Below are 17,291 nucleotides of genomic sequence, written 5' to 3'. Positions count from 1 at the left end.
ATGAGATATGTTGCAGCTATTAGTCCCATGAAAGATTCAAAGAGTTGATAAAGATGAAATGGTATCCCTCAATTCTTGAAGTTGTAAAGGCGGACGAATTCAAAACGATCTCCAAAGGTTTTAATTTTGTTTTTGAGTTTAGGATCCGCCGCACTATAAAGAGGGATGCAAGTTTAGTTGGTCTGAGGAAGATAGAGTGCTCAAGCATTTAAATAAAATCAAAAATGTGTCACTCTAGCACTTCACGAGCACATAGAATAAATTTCTGTAACTGTCGACGTCGGAAGTCCCGACGTAAGTCGGAACTACCGACAGTCGGAAGTCCCGACCTAAGCCAGGAGTCCCGACACCTGTGCTTCTGACTGGCTCGCTGTCTGTGCACGTCGGAAGTCCCGACGTTCTCCGGGAGTTCCGACCGTCGGAAGTCCCGACGTTCGCCGGGAGTTCCGACACTGACCTGTCCCAAGCCGGGAGTCCCGGCCTCAGCAGTGCTGGCTGTTTGATTAACTGTGCACGTCGGAAGTCCCGACGATCGTCGGGAGTTCCGACCGTCGGAAGTCCCGACGTTTGCCGGGAGTTCCGACACTGACTTTCACCCGTGGACTTCTGACCCTTTGGGAACAGTTTTTATGCTAACGTCGGAAGTCCCGGGATCTGCGTCGGGACTCCCGACGTAGATCTGAACGGTTGGATTTTCACTTGGAGTATAAATACTCCTCTCTTCACTTCTAACCGTTACGGACTCATTTCACAGTTGACTCACTTCGTGCTGAACAGCTCCCAAGCAACCAAAGCACCCCTCTCCTTCCCCCTTTGCTCCAATCTTCGATTCCCTTAGTTTTTGAGTAAAAGGAGAGTGGATTAAGTGAGAGCATCACTTTGGAAAGCTTGAGCACTTGATTTCTTCGTCAAGCCGGTTGATTTTGCGTCTATTACTCTTGGGGCTTTGCCCCTAGCCGGCTAGGCGTTGCCCTAGAGCTTCCATCTTGTGGAAGAGCCTTGGGAAGTTTGTATCACCCTTCGATTTCTTAGTGGAAAGCTCAAGTGACCTTTGTGGTCGCTTTGAGAGAGGCAAGGAGGTGGAAAAGACTCCGACCTTAGTGGTCACCTCAACAACGAGGACGTAGGAGCTCCTTTGTGGGGTTGCCGAACCTCGGGATAAATCCTTGTGTCCTGCGTGCTTGTTGTTGTTGTGATTGCTTGAGATTACTTGTATGTGTTTGTCTCCTTGTCTCCAAAATCTCCATTTTAGGGTTTGGACTCGATCTACGGTTTGGAGGCTTTACGGCATCAAGGGAGTGACCCAACATCTTCACCAAACCACTAGGAAGTGAGGTTGTAAGTTTATTTATCCGCAAAGTTAAATTTGGCACTGCTTTTGTAGTTCACGTAGGCGTCGGAACTGCTGACGTTTGCGCCGGAACTTCTGACAACGTCGGGAGTTCCGACCCAAACGTCGGGACTTCCGACAGTGGCTGACAGATTTGAACTTAGCATTTGCAGTAAATTTTTAGATACGCCTATTCACCCCCCCTCTAGGCATTGTTAGATCCTTTCAATTGGTATCAAAGCAAGGTCTTCTCTTTGCGTTTCACCACGTGAGAAGAAACAATGTCGGAGACCGACAAGATGCAAGACGTTGCCGTTGAAATGGCCAAGAAAATAGCTGAAGAGTTGATGAGTGCTCAAGTCAAGCTCTTTCAAGATGAAATGAAAAAGATGCAAGAAGAGATGAGCAAGTTGAAGGACGAATTGAGCAAGAAGGTTGATGATGCAATAAGTGGCAAGAATGATGTTAGTGACAAGAATGAAGCAAACAAAGATGCCGCTAGTGATGTTGGAGCCGGTGAGCATGCTCATGGAAAAGGAATATATTCACACATGAGTTTTGACTATGGACAAATCATGAAAGGTTCAACACTACATACTCCGTCCGTCAATATTGGCAAGCCACCTCACTTTGATGGAACAAGATACACCGATTGGTCTTACAAGATGAAGATGCATCTAATAGCCGCAAGACTTTGGGAAGTTGTGGATGTTGGTGTGATGATTCCTACCAATGAAGATAGAGAGATAACTCCGGAAGAAGTGCACAACCTCCATCAAAATGCACAAGCCGTAGCATTGCTTGTGTCAAGCCTAGCTCCGGATGAGTTTAGAAAAGTGAATGGAATGGAAAGTGCAAAGCAAATTTGGGATACTTTGAAAGTATCATTTGAAGGAGATAAAAGTGTGAGAAAAGGCAACATAGAGTTACTTCATGGTGAATTGAAAAGATTTGTATTCTTGCAAAATGAAACAACACAATCCATGTTTGATAGGCTCATGGCATTGGTCAACCGCATAAGAGCTCTTGGTAGCAACGAATGGGATGACAACAAAGTTGCTAGAAAGATGTTGAGAACCTATAGAGCCAAGAACAACATGCTAGCATCCGTGATCATGGAAAGGCCCGGTTATGATGAGATGACACCTCAAGAAGTTCTTTCAAAGCTCAAGCATCATGAGTGTCTAGATGAAGATGCAATCAATGCTCACAATCAAAATCCTAATGCAATGGGATTCAACAAAAGTGCCGCCCTTAAAGCAACCCAACAACATGAAGGTTCAAGTCAAGAAAAGAAGAAGAAAGTGAAGGATGAATCCTCAAGTGGAGAAGAAGATTCCGATGCGGAGGTTGCATTTGTGATTAGAAATCTTAGAAAGTTTATGAAGAAGACAAGCAACCGCAAGACCTATGGTGATGGTAAGAGAAGGTTCAAAAAGAGATTTTGCTATGGATGTGGTCAAGTTGGTCACTTCATAGCCGATTGTCCTAATGAGAAAAAGAAGCACAAGCATGACAAGGATGAAGATAAGAAGAACAAAGGCAAGAAGAGAGGTGAAGCTCATCTTGGGGAAGAATGGGAGTCAAGTGATAGCAACTCAAGTGATGATGAGAAGAAGAAGAAGGGAGCCGCAAACATCGCCATCCACCACTCTTCTTCACCGACCATGATCTTCCCCGACTCAACTTCACCACCAAAACTCTTCTCCAACCTATCTTCACCACCGAGGCTTTTCTCCAACCTCATCGACAACGACTACTACACCCCAACTTGTCTCATGGCAAAAGGGGAGAAGGTACATACTACACCCGTTTCCTCTAGTGATGAGTATGATAGTTGTGATGATAACATAGAAGAAATTGAAGCAACCATGATAAAGAAATTTGGTAAAAAGGCCTTCACTAAAATAAAAATGCTAATGAAGAAACTAGAGAAGAGGGATAGATGCTTAGAGTTGCAAGGAGATATAATTACTCAAGAGAGAGAGAGAAACCTTGCACTTGAAGCATCTATCGCCGAGGAAAAGATGAAGGTTGAGAAGTTAACCGTTGAATTGTCTTTAGCCAATGACTCAATTGGGAAATTGACTAAGGAACATTCCTCGGTTAATGATCAAATAGCTAGCCTTAAGAATGAAAAGAGTATAGCTCAAGAAAGCCTCACAAGCTTGAAAGAAAAATATCAAAATCTTGAGCTAAACTATAGTACTCTTTGGGCTAGCACTTCAACTTCTCCTAAGGCAACCGAAGTCTCTAATGTCTCCACTAGTGATGGTTGTAAAAGATGCTATAAAATTAATGTAAATGCATATGCAACTAACCTTGTTGAGTTAGAGAAGAAAAACAAGGAGATTCATAGGTTGGAGATGATATTGAAAAATGGGTGTAAGTGTCAAGAGCAATCTAACAAGACTATATACAAGTCATCAAGGCACCCATCAATCAAGGAAGGCATTGGCTACAATAGGTATGATGGAAAGGCCAATGGAAGGAATATGATAAATGGTGTGCCTTGTGTGAAGTTCAACAAGGGTGTTGCTCTTGATGAGCTTATATGCAAGGCCAACAACAAGGTATACATTCCAAAGATCCAACCTACAAATACCAAGACAAGCAAGACAAAGCAATCCGTTGTCCTCAAGCCACAAGCACCACTTCCACGGTGCTATGCTAGTGACTATATGTGTTGTTGGGGCAAGGATGGCAAGATTGTGGTTAAGTATGTTGGTGCCCAAAAGAGAAAGGAAATTATGAGAAGTGTTTGGGTGCCCAAGTTTTATGTGACTAACCCTCTAGGACCCAAATCTTTTTGGGTACCTAAAACAAAAGCTTAATTTGTTTTTGTAGGAATATTCCTCCGGTGGAACAAGTTGGGTGTTGGATAGTGGATGCACCAATCATATGACCGGAGAGAAGGACATGTTCACATCATTCCAACCAAGTCATGATCAAAGTGGAAATATTGTGTTTGGTGACAATGGAAAAGGTGAAGTACTCGGTTTGGGTAAAATTGCAATATCAAATGATAATTCCATTTCCAATGTCTTACTTGTGAATTCGTTGAGATACAATTTGTTGTCCGTTTCACAACTTTGTGAGATGGGTTACAATTGTCTCTTTACGGATAAGGGTGTGGAAGTCTATAGAAGGGAGGATTCCTCTATTGCATTTACGGGTCATTTAAAAGGGAAACTCTATCTAGTTGATTTCTCATCAAATAGAGTAAATCCCGAGACTTGCTTAATGGCAAAATCTAGCATGGGTTGGTTATGGCATCGCCGACTTGCCCATGTTGGGATGAGGAACTTGGCCAAACTTCAAAAAGGCGAACACATCCTTGGACTAACAAATGTTTCTTTTGAGAAAGATAGGATTTGTAGCGCATGCCAAGCGGGAAAACAAGTTGGAGCTAAACATCCCGCCAAGAATGTTGTGACAACCGAAAGGCCATTGGAGTTGCTTCACATGGACATATTTGGACCCGTCGCTTATATAAGCATTGGTGGTAACAAATATGGTTTCGTAATTGTTGATGATTATTCTCGTTTCACTTGGGTATTCTTTTTGCGTGAAAAGAGTGAAGTCCAAGGAATCTTCAAGAAGTTTGCAAAAAGAGGCCAAAATGAGTTTGATGTCAAAATCAAAAGAGTTAGAAGTGACAACGGGACGGAGTTCAAGAACACCAACATTGAAGAGTTTCTTGATGAAGAAGGAATCAAGCATGAGTTTTCGGTTCCATACACTCCACAACAAAATGGTGTTGTGGAGAGGAAGAACCGAATGCTCATAGAAGCCGCAAGAGCAATGTTGGATGAGTACAAGACTCCAACCAATTATTGGGCGGAAGCGGTCAACACGGCATGTCATGCCATCAACCGCTTATATCTTTACAAGATAAGAGAAAAGACCGCCTACGAACTTCTAACCGGTAAAAAGCCTAAGGTGCACTACTTTAGAGTTTTTGGATCCAAGTGTTTCATACTTAACAAGAAATCCAAAAGTTCTAAGTTTGCACCAAAGGTTGATGAAGGTTTCATGCTTGGTTATGGTACTAACGAACATGGATATCGTGTTTTCAATAAAACCACCGGTTTGATTGAAATTGCGGTAGACGTGACTTTTGATGAAACCGACGGCTCTCAAAAAGAGCAAGTCAATGTTGAGAATGTAGGTAATGAGGAAGCCCCACATGAAGCAATCAAGAAGCTTGCCATTGGTGAAGTGAAGCCCGTTGAAGACGAAGATGAAGACCATGTTGTGCGTAATGATCTTGATCCAACCATTCATCATGTTTCATCAAATGAACATGGTGAAGCCTCCGCAACAAGAAATAATCAAGATGGGAAATCAAATGAAGCACAAGGTCAATCTCATAAAGATGGTGTCAACAATGAGCGAGCTCAACCACAACTCAACAATGAAGAAAGAAGTGAAGTCAACCCTCCTCAAGCTCATGATTGTGATCTACCAATCAATCATGACTGTGATGTTGATGATGATGATGGCCCTATCCAAAGATCAACTCAAGTGCCACATCCTAGAGTGCATCAATCCATTCAACGGGATCATCCCGTTGATAACATATTGGGGAGCATTCGACGAGGGGTAACTACATGTTCCCGTTTAGCAAGTTTTTGTGAATATTACTCGTTTGTTTCTCCTTTGGAACCTCGTAGGGTGGAAGAGGCACTTGATGATCCGGATTGGATGATAGCCATGCAAGAGGAGTTAAATAACTTCACTCGGAATGAAGTCTGGTCCTTGGTGGAAAGACCCAAGCAAAATGTGATTGGAACCAAGTGGGTTTTCCGCAACAAGCAAGATGAGCATGGCGTGGTAACAAGGAACAAGGCAAGGTTGGTGGCTCAAGGATTCACTCAAATTGAAGGCTTGGATTTTGGGGAGACCTATGCACCGGTGGCTAGGCTAGAATCAATTCGTATTCTACTTGCCTATGCCGCCCATCATGATTTCAAGTTATATCAAATGGACGTGAAGAGTGCATTTCTCAATGGCCCCCTATCTGAGTTGGTGTATGTAGAGCAACCACCGGGCTTTGAAGACCCCAAGTATCCAAACCACGTCTACAAGCTCGACAAGGCGCTCTATGGGCTCAAACAAGCCCCTAGAGCTTGGTATGATTGTTTAAAGGATTTCCTACTCAAACAAGGTTTTGAGATAGGAAAGGCCGATGCTACTTTGTTTACTCGCAAAGTCAATAATGATATCTTTGTTTGCCAAATATATGTCGACGACATAATATTTGGTAGTACTAATGTGGCTTTTTGTGAGGAATTTAGTAGGATTATGACAAATAGGTTCGAGATGTCCATGATGGGAGAGTTGAAGTTCTTTCTTGGATTTCAAATCAAGCAACTCAAGGATGGCACGTTCATAAGTCAAACCAAGTACACCAATGACATGTTGAACAAGTTTAACTTGGACAAGGCCAAGCCCATCAAGACACCCATGCCAACCAATGGACATCTTGATCTTGATCAAGGAGGAAAGGACGTCGATCAAAAGGTATATCGCTCCATGATTGGATCACTCCTTTACCTTTGTGCATCTAGGCCCGATATTATGCTTAGCGTGTGCATGTGTGCAAGATTTCAAGCTAATCCGAAAGAATGTCATTTGATGGCCGTTAAGAGAATTTTTCGGTATTTAGTGCACACTCCTAATCTTGGCTTGTGGTATCCTAAGGGCTCCACTTTTGAGTTACTTGGCTATTCCGATTCGGATTATGCCGGTTGCAAAGTAACCCGAAAGAGTACTACCGGAACTTGCCAATTTATTGGTCGTTCCTTGGTGTCTTGGAGCTCTAAGAAGCAAAATTCCGTTGCTTTGTCCACCGCCGAAGCCGAGTATGTGGCGGCCGGCGCTTGCTGTGCCCAACTACTTTGGATGAAGCAAACACTAAAGGACTTTGGATGTGAGTTAACCAAGATTCCACTTTTGTGTGACAATGAGAGTGCCATTAAGTTGGCAAACAACCCTGTAAACCACTCTCGAACAAAGCACATAGACATCCGTCATCATTTTTTGAGAGACCACGAAGCCAAAGGAGATATCGCCATTCATCATGTGAGCACCGAAAAACAATTAGCCGATATCTTCACCAAGCCTCTAGATGAGTCAAGATTTTGTGCTTTGAGGAGTGAACTAAATATCATTGATTCTCGTAACGTGGCTTGATTCCTTGCACACACATTTTGTTTCATCTAGTTAGGCGAAAAGACTTAGAAAACATTGTGTGTCATTTTCAAAATCTATTTTTGTAATTTTCATAAGTGACTATTGCTTTGTGATGGTTGAATGAAATCTAGTCCCTTATGAAAATGTGTGTGTCCATCGTATTTTTGCCCCACATAGCAGTGTGAGTGCAGGCTGAGGGTTTTTCTGTTTCTCCTGCGTCGGAAGTCCCGACATACGCCGGAAGTCCCGACGGCCGGAAGTCCCGGCTAACGCCGGAAGTCCCGACCTCCGGAAGTCCCGACCTCCGGAAGTCCCGACGTAAGCCGGGAGTTCCGACGCCGAGCAGATCTGCGTTTTTGACCACGCCTGTTGGTTGCCCGTTTCCTTTTTACCCGGCCCGGTCACTTATCCTCTCATTCACCCCGTCGCCCTCTTTCACCGCCGCCATCACTCCTCGCTCCGCCGCCATCGCTCCATCGCTCCATCGCCCTCGCTCCTCCCCGCTCTGCCCTGCCGGTCCTCCTGCCGGTAGTCCCGTCCGCCCCCTGTCCCGCTCCGCTCTCCACCCGCCCCTACCCCTCTCCACCGCCCTGTGCCCTTGTGTTTCCTCAGATCGGCTGTGGACTTGAAGTTGGTGTGGAGAAGATTCCCTTGGTGGAGGTGTTTGCGCTTGTGGATTGGTTCCTCGCCTGCGATTTCGTTCTTTTGCGTCTCCTCCGTTCTCGATCAAAGGTACTACCGTGGCGTCGAACCCTAACTCCAATGTACCTCTTGTTTTGCCTCTATTCTTTCTTCCTCTCTACTCCTCTATCTCCCTTGTTTGGATGTGTGTCGTGATTTGAAGCCCCATGAATGGGATGGTCACCGTGTGCGCCGGAAGTCCCGGTGACCGTCGGGAGTTCCGACCGTCGGAAGTCCCGACATCCGCCGGAACTCCCGGCTGTCGGAAGTCCCGACTTTGGCCGGGACTACCGACCCTATGGTGACCACTCCATTCCTGTTTCTTCACTTCTCGATGTTCGTTCACCTCTCCTTGTATTGTTTCTTAGTTCCGCTTTGTATTCTTCACAGTCATGGAAGGCGGTAGCAGTCCCTCGCGCCATCGGGAAAAGCGTTCAAAGAAGACTCAAGATCGTGCCGCTGTTCCCAAGCCGCCTGGCCGCACCAAGGCGTCTTACTCGCGTGGTGCTGGTAGTTCCCGTGGCCGTGGCCGTGGCGACCAGGGGTCATCGGCTGCCGCTCCTCCTCCTGCCCCTCCTGCTCCTGCTCCTGTTGGGGCTGAGCCGATGGTTGATGAAGAAGAGGAAGCGCTGGACCGTGCCGGACGCACCCTTGCTGTTCCACCGCCTCGCACCCCGTCTCGTGGTCCGTCGGGGACTTGTCAGCTCGTTCCATTCACCGAGGTGTCGCCGATCATGAGGGAGCCCTCCATGGCTCCAAATCCGGCTGATGGATGGACTCCTCCCCTTCCAGTGGATTATCAGCACCGTGTCAGGGACATCCGGTACAACAGAGGAAGGAACCTGTATGCAGAGGATGAGAAAGATCTCCGCCTTGAGTATCGTTTCTGGCACCCTTTCCATTATGATTTCTATGATTCCATTCTTTATCGGAAGTTTTTGAAGAAGACGGAGCCACCGGTCCTTCAGATGAAGTGCATTGATGCATATTCTCTTGGCAAGTACAAGGAACCCGAGCTGGAGCAGATGGTTCGGGATATAAAATCAATGGGGCTGTACTACCTGCTACAGTTTAGGAAGAATTGGAACAACGAGCTGATTTGTCAGTTTTATGCTTCTTATCATCATGAGAGAGACCAGACCGGTGCTGTGGACATTATTCACTGGACCACTGAAGGCAAGCACTATAAGGTGGACTTCGTCAATTTCTCTCGCCTTCTAGGTTTGGGTCACAGCGACCGGACTGCCAATGAGTTGACTGAGTATGAGGATCTTGCTTTGGCGGAATATCAACACATGTATCTTGAGGGCCACAGGGCTGATGGACAGACCACATTTCTGAAGCCATATTATTATGTTCTGAACAACATCCTGAGACAGATATTGTATCCGAAGGTAGGTGACTCCACCTTCCTTCGCGATGATTCACAGAAGGTGCTTCAGAGATTTGGAGATGAGTTTGAGAAGTTCTCCATCAGTCGATACATTTGGAACAAGATCCATGATGCTACTGAGGATCCGGTAAAACATCTTCCCTATGCTCCGTACATCATGCATATCATAGAGCAAGTATCCGGCATCCGTTTTCCCTATGACTCTCAGCATAAGCTCCTCAAGATATCCAACAAGACCTCTATCGTTGCCGCTAGAGAACTCAAAGAACAAGCTGGTGCAGCCCAAGCTAAAGGGAAAGGTCCATCGGCTTCTCGCTCTCGCCGTGGTGCTGCCACCACTGCTGCTGCTGCTGCTGCTCGCTCATCCAGCGATGAGCCCCTGTCTTCATCCTCCTCCGGAAAGAAGCCCAACAAGTTCAAGTTTCTCATGACCTACATGTTTGGACAGTGTTGTGCTAGTGCTCAGCGTGAGAACGACATGCAAGAGAGGCTATATCGGTTGGAACAGCAAGCAGGCATTGTATCTTCCCCTCCGCCGCCATTTGTGCCTCCTCGTGATCCGTTGGCTTTATATGATGAGGCTTGTGCGGCGTACGAAGATGATGCTTCTTCTCGCCCACATGGCAAGGGGAAAGCAACTGAAGAGGATGAGGAATATCAAGAGGAAGAAGATGATGAAGACGACGACGATGGTGAGGAAAGTGACCAAGGAGAAGATGATGACTCCGACGATGAGTAGTTGATTTCTCATGCGGCCTACCCCTTTTGGCACTTGTTGACAAAGGGGGAGTGTTAGGCTTTGATTTATTGTAATAAGTTAGTTGGGCTTTATGTTTGGGAACTTTAAAACCTTTAGCGTGTATGAACTTTGTCGTGTGGTGGCAACCGTGTGATGGACAACTATCTATTTATATGTGTGTGATGGATGATTGTAGGATAAGTAATGTTTTAATCTATCTTATTTGCTTGTGCTTATCTCTACTTGTCATGATGGATGTTTTTGTATGGCCATGTATTGCTTCAAGTTTCTACTTTGAAATCTTGGCCATCATATTTACTTGTTGTGTGAAATAACATGTCATATTGCATCTCTTTTCACGTCCATATACTTGTTCACACACACTTGTTGCACCCCACGGATTACAAAATTTAGGGGGAGCTTTTGTCTTGGTGTATGCAAAGCATGTATACATGATTCCAATTGAAATTCAAATTCATGCATATATCAAGGGGGAGCTCTCCATAAATTTTGGGGTTCAAAAAGCTTTAAATTCTTTCATTCCTATAAAAGCCTAAGTTGGTTGTCATCAATTACCAAAAAGGGGGAGATTGAAAGTGCATTTGCCCCCTATGTGGGTTTTGGTGTATTGATGACATCCAAATTAGGGACTAATGTAATCTTAATGAGATATGTTGCAGCTATTAGTCCCATGAAAGATTCAAAGAGTTGATAAAGATGAAATGGTATCCCTCAATTCTTGAAGTTGTAAAGGCGGACGAATTCAAAACGATCTCCAAAGGTTTTAATTTTGTTTTTGAGTTTAGGATCCGCCGCACTATAAAGAGGGATGCAAGTTTAGTTGGTCTGAGGAAGATAGAGTGCTCAAGCATTTAAATAAAATCAAAAATGTGTCACTCTAGCACTTCACGAGCACATAGAATAAATTTCTGTAACTGTCGACGTCGGAAGTCCCGACGTAAGTCAGAACTACCGACAGTCGGAAGTCCCGACCTAAGCCAGGAGTCCCGACACCTGTGCTTCTGACTGGCTCGCTATCTGTGCACGTCGGAAGTCCCGACGTTCTCCGGGAGTTCCGACCGTCGGAAGTCCCGACGTTCGCCGGGAGTTCCGACACTGACCTGTCCCAAGCCGGGAGTCCCGGCCTCAGCAGTGCTGGCTGTTTGATTAACTGTGCACGTCGGAAGTCCCGACGATCGTCGGGAGTTCCGACCGTCGGAAGTCCCGACGTTTGCCGGGAGTTCCGACACTGACTTTCACCCGTGGACTTCTGACCCTTTGGGAACAGTTTTTATGCTAACGTCGGAAGTCCCGGGATCTGCGTCGGGACTCCCGACGTAGATCTGAACGGTTGGATTTTCACTTGGAGTATAAATACTCCTCTCTTCACTTCTAACCGTTACGGACTCATTTCACAGTTGACTCACTTCGTGCTGAACAGCTCCCAAGCAACCAAAGCACCCCTCTCCTTCCCCCTTTGCTCCAATCTTCGATTCCCTTAGTTTTTGAGTAAAAGGAGAGTGGATTAAGTGAGAGCATCACTTTGGAAAGCTTGAGCACTTGATTTCTTCGTCAAGCCGGTTGATTTTGCGTCTATTACTCTTGGGGCTTTGCCCCTAGCCGGCTAGGCGTTGCCCTAGAGCTTCCATCTTGTGGAAGAGCCTTGGGAAGTTTGTATCACCCTTCGATTTCTTAGTGGAAAGCTCAAGTGACCTTTGTGGTCGCTTTGAGAGAGGCAAGGAGGTGGAAAAGACTCCGACCTTAGTGGTCACCTCAACAACGAGGACGTAGGAGCTCCTTTGTGGGGTTGCCGAACCTCGGGATAAATCCTTGTGTCCTGCGTGCTTGTTGTTGTTGTGATTGCTTGAGATTACTTGTATGTGTTTGTCTCCTTGTCTCCAAAATCTCCATTTTAGGGTTTGGACTCGATCTACGGTTTGGAGGCTTTACGGCGTCAAGGGAGTGACCCAACATCTTCACCAAACCACTAGGAAGTGAGGTTGTAAGTTTATTTATCTGCAAAGTTAAATTTGGCACTGCTTTTGTAGTTCACGTAGGCGTCGGAACTGCTGACGTTTGCGCCGGAACTTCTGACAACGTCGGGAGTTCCGACCCAAACGTCGGGACTTCCGACAGTGGCTGACAGATTTGAACTTAGCATTTGCAGTAAATTTTTAGATACGCCTATTCACCCCCCCTCTAGGCATTGTTAGATCCTTTCACAATGCAGGTACAGGTCTCTCTTCGTCTCCCTCGCTCTTCTCTCTTCGTCTCCCTCACTGTGCCCTCTCCCTTTTCCCAGATCTAGAGCCGGCACGGACGTCGGAGCTGCGGTGGCGGCGCACGCGGATGCGCGGCTGCTCGGCACCCTCCTCCTTTCCGGCCTCATCTTCGGCAGCGGCGCTGCAGAGGCGGCTGCAGCTAGATCCAGGGATGACGATGGCGGCGCTAGGGTTTCAGTTTGGGATTGGGCTCACCGGTGGGCTCAGTCAATGGGCTCGCCGGTGGGCTTTGGTTTTTTTTGTTTTTTCCAAATGATGAACCGAGGCGGTCAGTGTAACGTGCCCGCCGTGGTAAAAGTATATTTACCGCGGCGGGCACGTTACACCGCCCGCCGCGGTAAATCGGTTAACCGCGGCGGGCAAGGCCGCCCGCCGCGGTTAAGCCACGATTTACCGTGGCCTCTAGGCCGTGGCGGACGGCTTTGCCCGCCGCGAAAAACCGAAAACGCCCGCCTCCAGTAAAATTTTTGTAGTAGTGTGTGCATGTTTTTAATGTTATCTTTTTCTGTGTGCGTTTTGTGGGTTGGACGTAGTTTAGGTCGTGACCGTAGAGGTGATATTTGTTTGGTGGCTGTAGGATAATTTGAAGTGGTGTATTATAGGGGTAGATCTTTTTCTGTGTGCGTTTTGTGGGTTGGACGTAGTTTAGGTCGTGACCGTAGATGTGAGATTTGTTTGGTGGCTGTAGGATAATTTGAAGTGGTATATTATAGGGGTAGATAGATAGATAGATAGAGGTAAAGATTCAGTAAAAAAAACATAAACGTTATTATTAAAATTTTATTTTAGTTTTTTTCCTTCATCAATCTGCCCGCAACTCGGACCCGAGTTCGCCACCCACATCCCAGGCCGAGCACGAGTAGTCCTCTACCTCGCCGAAGCTCCCGTCCGCCGTCCGCGTCCGAGCGGAGGAGGTTGTCTGCGCCCGCTCCCCGCGCCTCCCTCGCCGGAGATCCCGCTCGCGCCGAGGTGGTCGCCTCTCCCGATCCGTCCCGGGCTCCCGGCGTCCCCGTCCCCAAGAAATCGCCAAAGCCTAGCCCCCTTCTCGCTGCCCAGCACCCCCATGCCTCCCAATCGCCGCCGCCGCCGCGGTCACGAGTCTGGTGAAGATTCTGAAGAACGCTCCCGCTCGTCGTATGTATTGAAATCGAATAGTTCCTCTTGTTTAACTTGGATTGGATGGATCCTTGGGGAGGGAGTCTTGTTGACTAGGATGTACCTCACATAGCAGCGTTTTGATAGACTACTATGTTTCAGTCAGATTTTTGGCCTGTATTAGCCTTTTTCTTCTGTACTATCAATTATAACTTGCCAAGAACACGATGATAATGTGTTCAGGTTCCGGGAGGACAAGGAGCATGAGGCTAAGCTTGCATCTGCACAAACGCTGCTAGAGGCGTCGTCGTCCTTGCCTACCTCAGGTGTCGCAGCTATCAGTATCAGGACACTGCCTTTCCTCGCCTCCAGTGTCACGCATATGGGAGCGGCTGCGGCGTGATTGGGGACGCCGGTTTTATATCAGGCTCGATCTTCAGGGATATTTCCATACGTATCCTGATGTGGGTGGGCCATTTCAGAACTTAGAGGAAACCGACAAGGCCATTGATCGCTATCTCGAGGACCGCCGGGATCCAAAGATGTAAGTTGTCTCACCTGCGTTATGGATTTGGATTTTCCCCTATTTGTGTGCATGCTTGCAGTTGATTATGTTCAAAAAAGCTATGTAGCCACATTCTTCAATGGCAGGTCACAGAAGATAGTCACAGTTTTTTTTTTTTTGAAAAAAAAAAACTATGGCCAAACTAAGTTAATCTAAGATTGAAAGTTATCAGCATATATTTCTTAGTCTTAGAATTCCTCTTTTGGAACCACCTAAAGTTAACGAGAGCATTTTGTAACTTTATTTGACAAGCTGTTGAAATAGTGCAAAAGATCATACTACCACTTTGTTTAAAATTGACAGAGCAAAGATAGATGCTATAGTACCAGTGTACCACATACAACTTTGTTCAAATGTAGATTTCTATTATCTGAATTGTAACCTGTACAATTAGTACTTAACCTTCAGCCAGCTAAAGAACGGTGGTACCATACAACAATGTTTCCTCATGTACGAAAATTGTGTGAACAGATCAAACAATATGTTCTGTTAACTGGTCAAAATAGTGTGATCAGAGCACACTTTGTTGGCCATCTGAAAATTGCAGTGGGATACATTTTTTTCCTTAAAAGAAGGTATAATGCACTTGAGCATTTGTAGGCATGTCTGCATATGAACAATCTTGTATCATTTTGCTGTTGCTGTTGTTAATTGCTACCATGAGCTATGTGAGGTACATCCTAGTCAACAACCTTCTTTGCAAACTAGTGAACCTAGAACTCCCTTTGTTCCCAAAAGAATGCCATTCTAGCTTTGTCCTAAGTCAAACCATTTTAAGTCGGACCATTTTATATGGAAAAGTACCGATATTTGTGATACCAAGTAAGCACTATTGGATTAATCATGAAATATTTTTTCATGGTATACCTATTTGGTTTCATAAATGTTGATACCCTTCTCTATAAACTTGGTCAAACTTAAGAGTTTGACTTAGGACAAAGCTAGAAGCCTAGAATTGCTTATTTTTTTGGATCTGGGAGGGAGTACTTGGTATTGCTTTGTGTTCTCCACTTTTGAGAAAGTGCAATCTACTGATGAGATAGAATGTTCTCATCTAAATTAGGTGTGTGGAGCAAGATAAGGCTATAAGACAATGTCTTTACTGGCCTGATGGCACAATCAAGAGGCGTACAACGTCAGCTATAACTGAGAAATCCGAAATGCGTCAATTTGTTCAAGCTTTAGTGGACAAGTATAATGAGGATTATAATCTTTTGGAGGTTTGCTCTCCCTTCTGCCCTCATTGTGTGTCTTGTTACCATTGTTGCGCTGTGTCTTATTGCTTGTTAATGCAACAATTGCTGATTTGAACCATGCTTCTTATTTCAGGATCTTGCACATGAACTCAAAGACGTTTTACACTACCAGTCAATTTGTGAGAACCTGACTTTGTACTATCATCTCAATTTCACTACAAAGATTAAAGGGGGTGGTCCTAATGAATGTAGTATGGACAAACTTTTCTTTGTGGAAGTGAAATGTATGACACAAGGAAAGTTTAAAGAACAGGTGGTTAACTGTTTCTGCACAGTTAATCTTAGTGACAATGGTATTATATACTCTTTATCTTAAATTAAGTACTGTTCAAATTCAGTTATTTGGTCGCACTACCTTCAACATATCTGCATGTAATTGTAATGTATCTCTGGCTGTAGCATATGATCTTTACTGTGTTGACCTGTTTGTTTGACCCTGTTCCATGTGTGCCACCTTCGTTATCCTAGAGCTTTTCATTATTTATAATATGTCAAACTGTTTAATGCACAACAATTATTGCATAGTGACTTTTTATTACCTTTAACATTATTGTGTGTTTGTGCTTGGTTGGTTCCTTTTGCAGTTAACTCTTTTTCTTTGTTAATAAAGGTCGCTGCTATGGTTGCACCAGAGATGGAGATGTTGGTATGAAGCACCCTAACAGTTCTGATGGATACAGTGCTGGTCACTTGAATGTGGGTTTGCCATTTGGATACTTTGCAAAGTGGAAGAGGGATTATGAGGATGAGGATGATGATAAATATGTATGATGATTTATTTCCTGGGAAGCCTTTCAGTCTTTCAACATTTTTGTTGCTTCAGTTTCAATTACACGTGTTCTCCCCCACTGTTACAGGTGAAAGCTAGGGAAGCTGAGCTAAGGGAGATGTTCAAGGTAATGCCATATCTTGTGCCGTATGGTACCATTTGTACTAGATATTTTCGTTTCTAGATTGATTCTAGTTCCTGCTTGTGTATTTATTGTCCTTAGGGCTTTGATACAACCCCACCAACTACAGCTATACCACCACCCATTCCACCACCTGAAGCTAGGCCAGCAATTCACAAATTTTATACAAGAAGGGATCGCAATGTGCTGAAGATAAAGAACCTTGGTGTTGAAGATAAAGATATTTGAGCTGATATTTTGTGCTGTCTTTGTGGCTGTCCACAGGCAGTCACCACTTGCAGCCAGCTAGAGAGTAGGCTAAATTATTTGTTGTTTACTTGTTAGCTGTCCAGATTCATGGAACAGCCTCCGTATTAACAGTAGTAATAGACTTAGCTGTTGCCGGTGCTCCCTCGGTCCCGAAATAACAGCACGTCTGCGTTTCAAAAAAATTCTCAAAATAAAGGGCGACGTAGGCTGAGCAGCCCCTGCTGGGACAGAAAATAAAAAAGCTGACTTGTGTAGAAAAAAAAGGAAAAACAATCAACGGAGGCTATCTGGATGTGGACCCTGGAGGCTCCCAGATGCTTCTCATCCACTTGTTCACGGCCCGGATTCACCGGTTCTCCGTCAGCGCCGCCCGCACCTGTGCATGCCGACTCTTTCCCTGTGCATGCCGACTCTTTCCCTGTGCACACCTGCCGCCATCTCACGGAAGAAAGCATATTTGAGTGGCACTGAGAAACCATTTAAGTCGAGGCTGAGCTATTTGTAGCATGCTACTCTTAATAACTAAGTATCTTCGGAATGCCCTCAGGAGACCTTTTAATATTATTATGTTGTCTTCCGTTGCATTGACCAA

At 45.2% G+C, this 17,291-nt stretch overlaps 1 pseudogene; it reads left to right on the top strand.

The window, feature by feature from the left end:
* The first annotated feature begins 8,601 nt into the window (after positions 1-8,601).
* Positions 8,602-17,291, top strand: LOC136487982 (uncharacterized; annotated as a pseudogene).

Source organism: Miscanthus floridulus, chromosome 10 (assembly GCF_019320115.1).
Source record: "Miscanthus floridulus cultivar M001 chromosome 10, ASM1932011v1, whole genome shotgun sequence".
Taxonomy (NCBI): domain Eukaryota; kingdom Viridiplantae; phylum Streptophyta; class Magnoliopsida; order Poales; family Poaceae; genus Miscanthus; species Miscanthus floridulus.
Note: the sequence above shows the minus strand (reverse complement) of the source record. Positions and strands in the feature narration are given on the sequence as shown.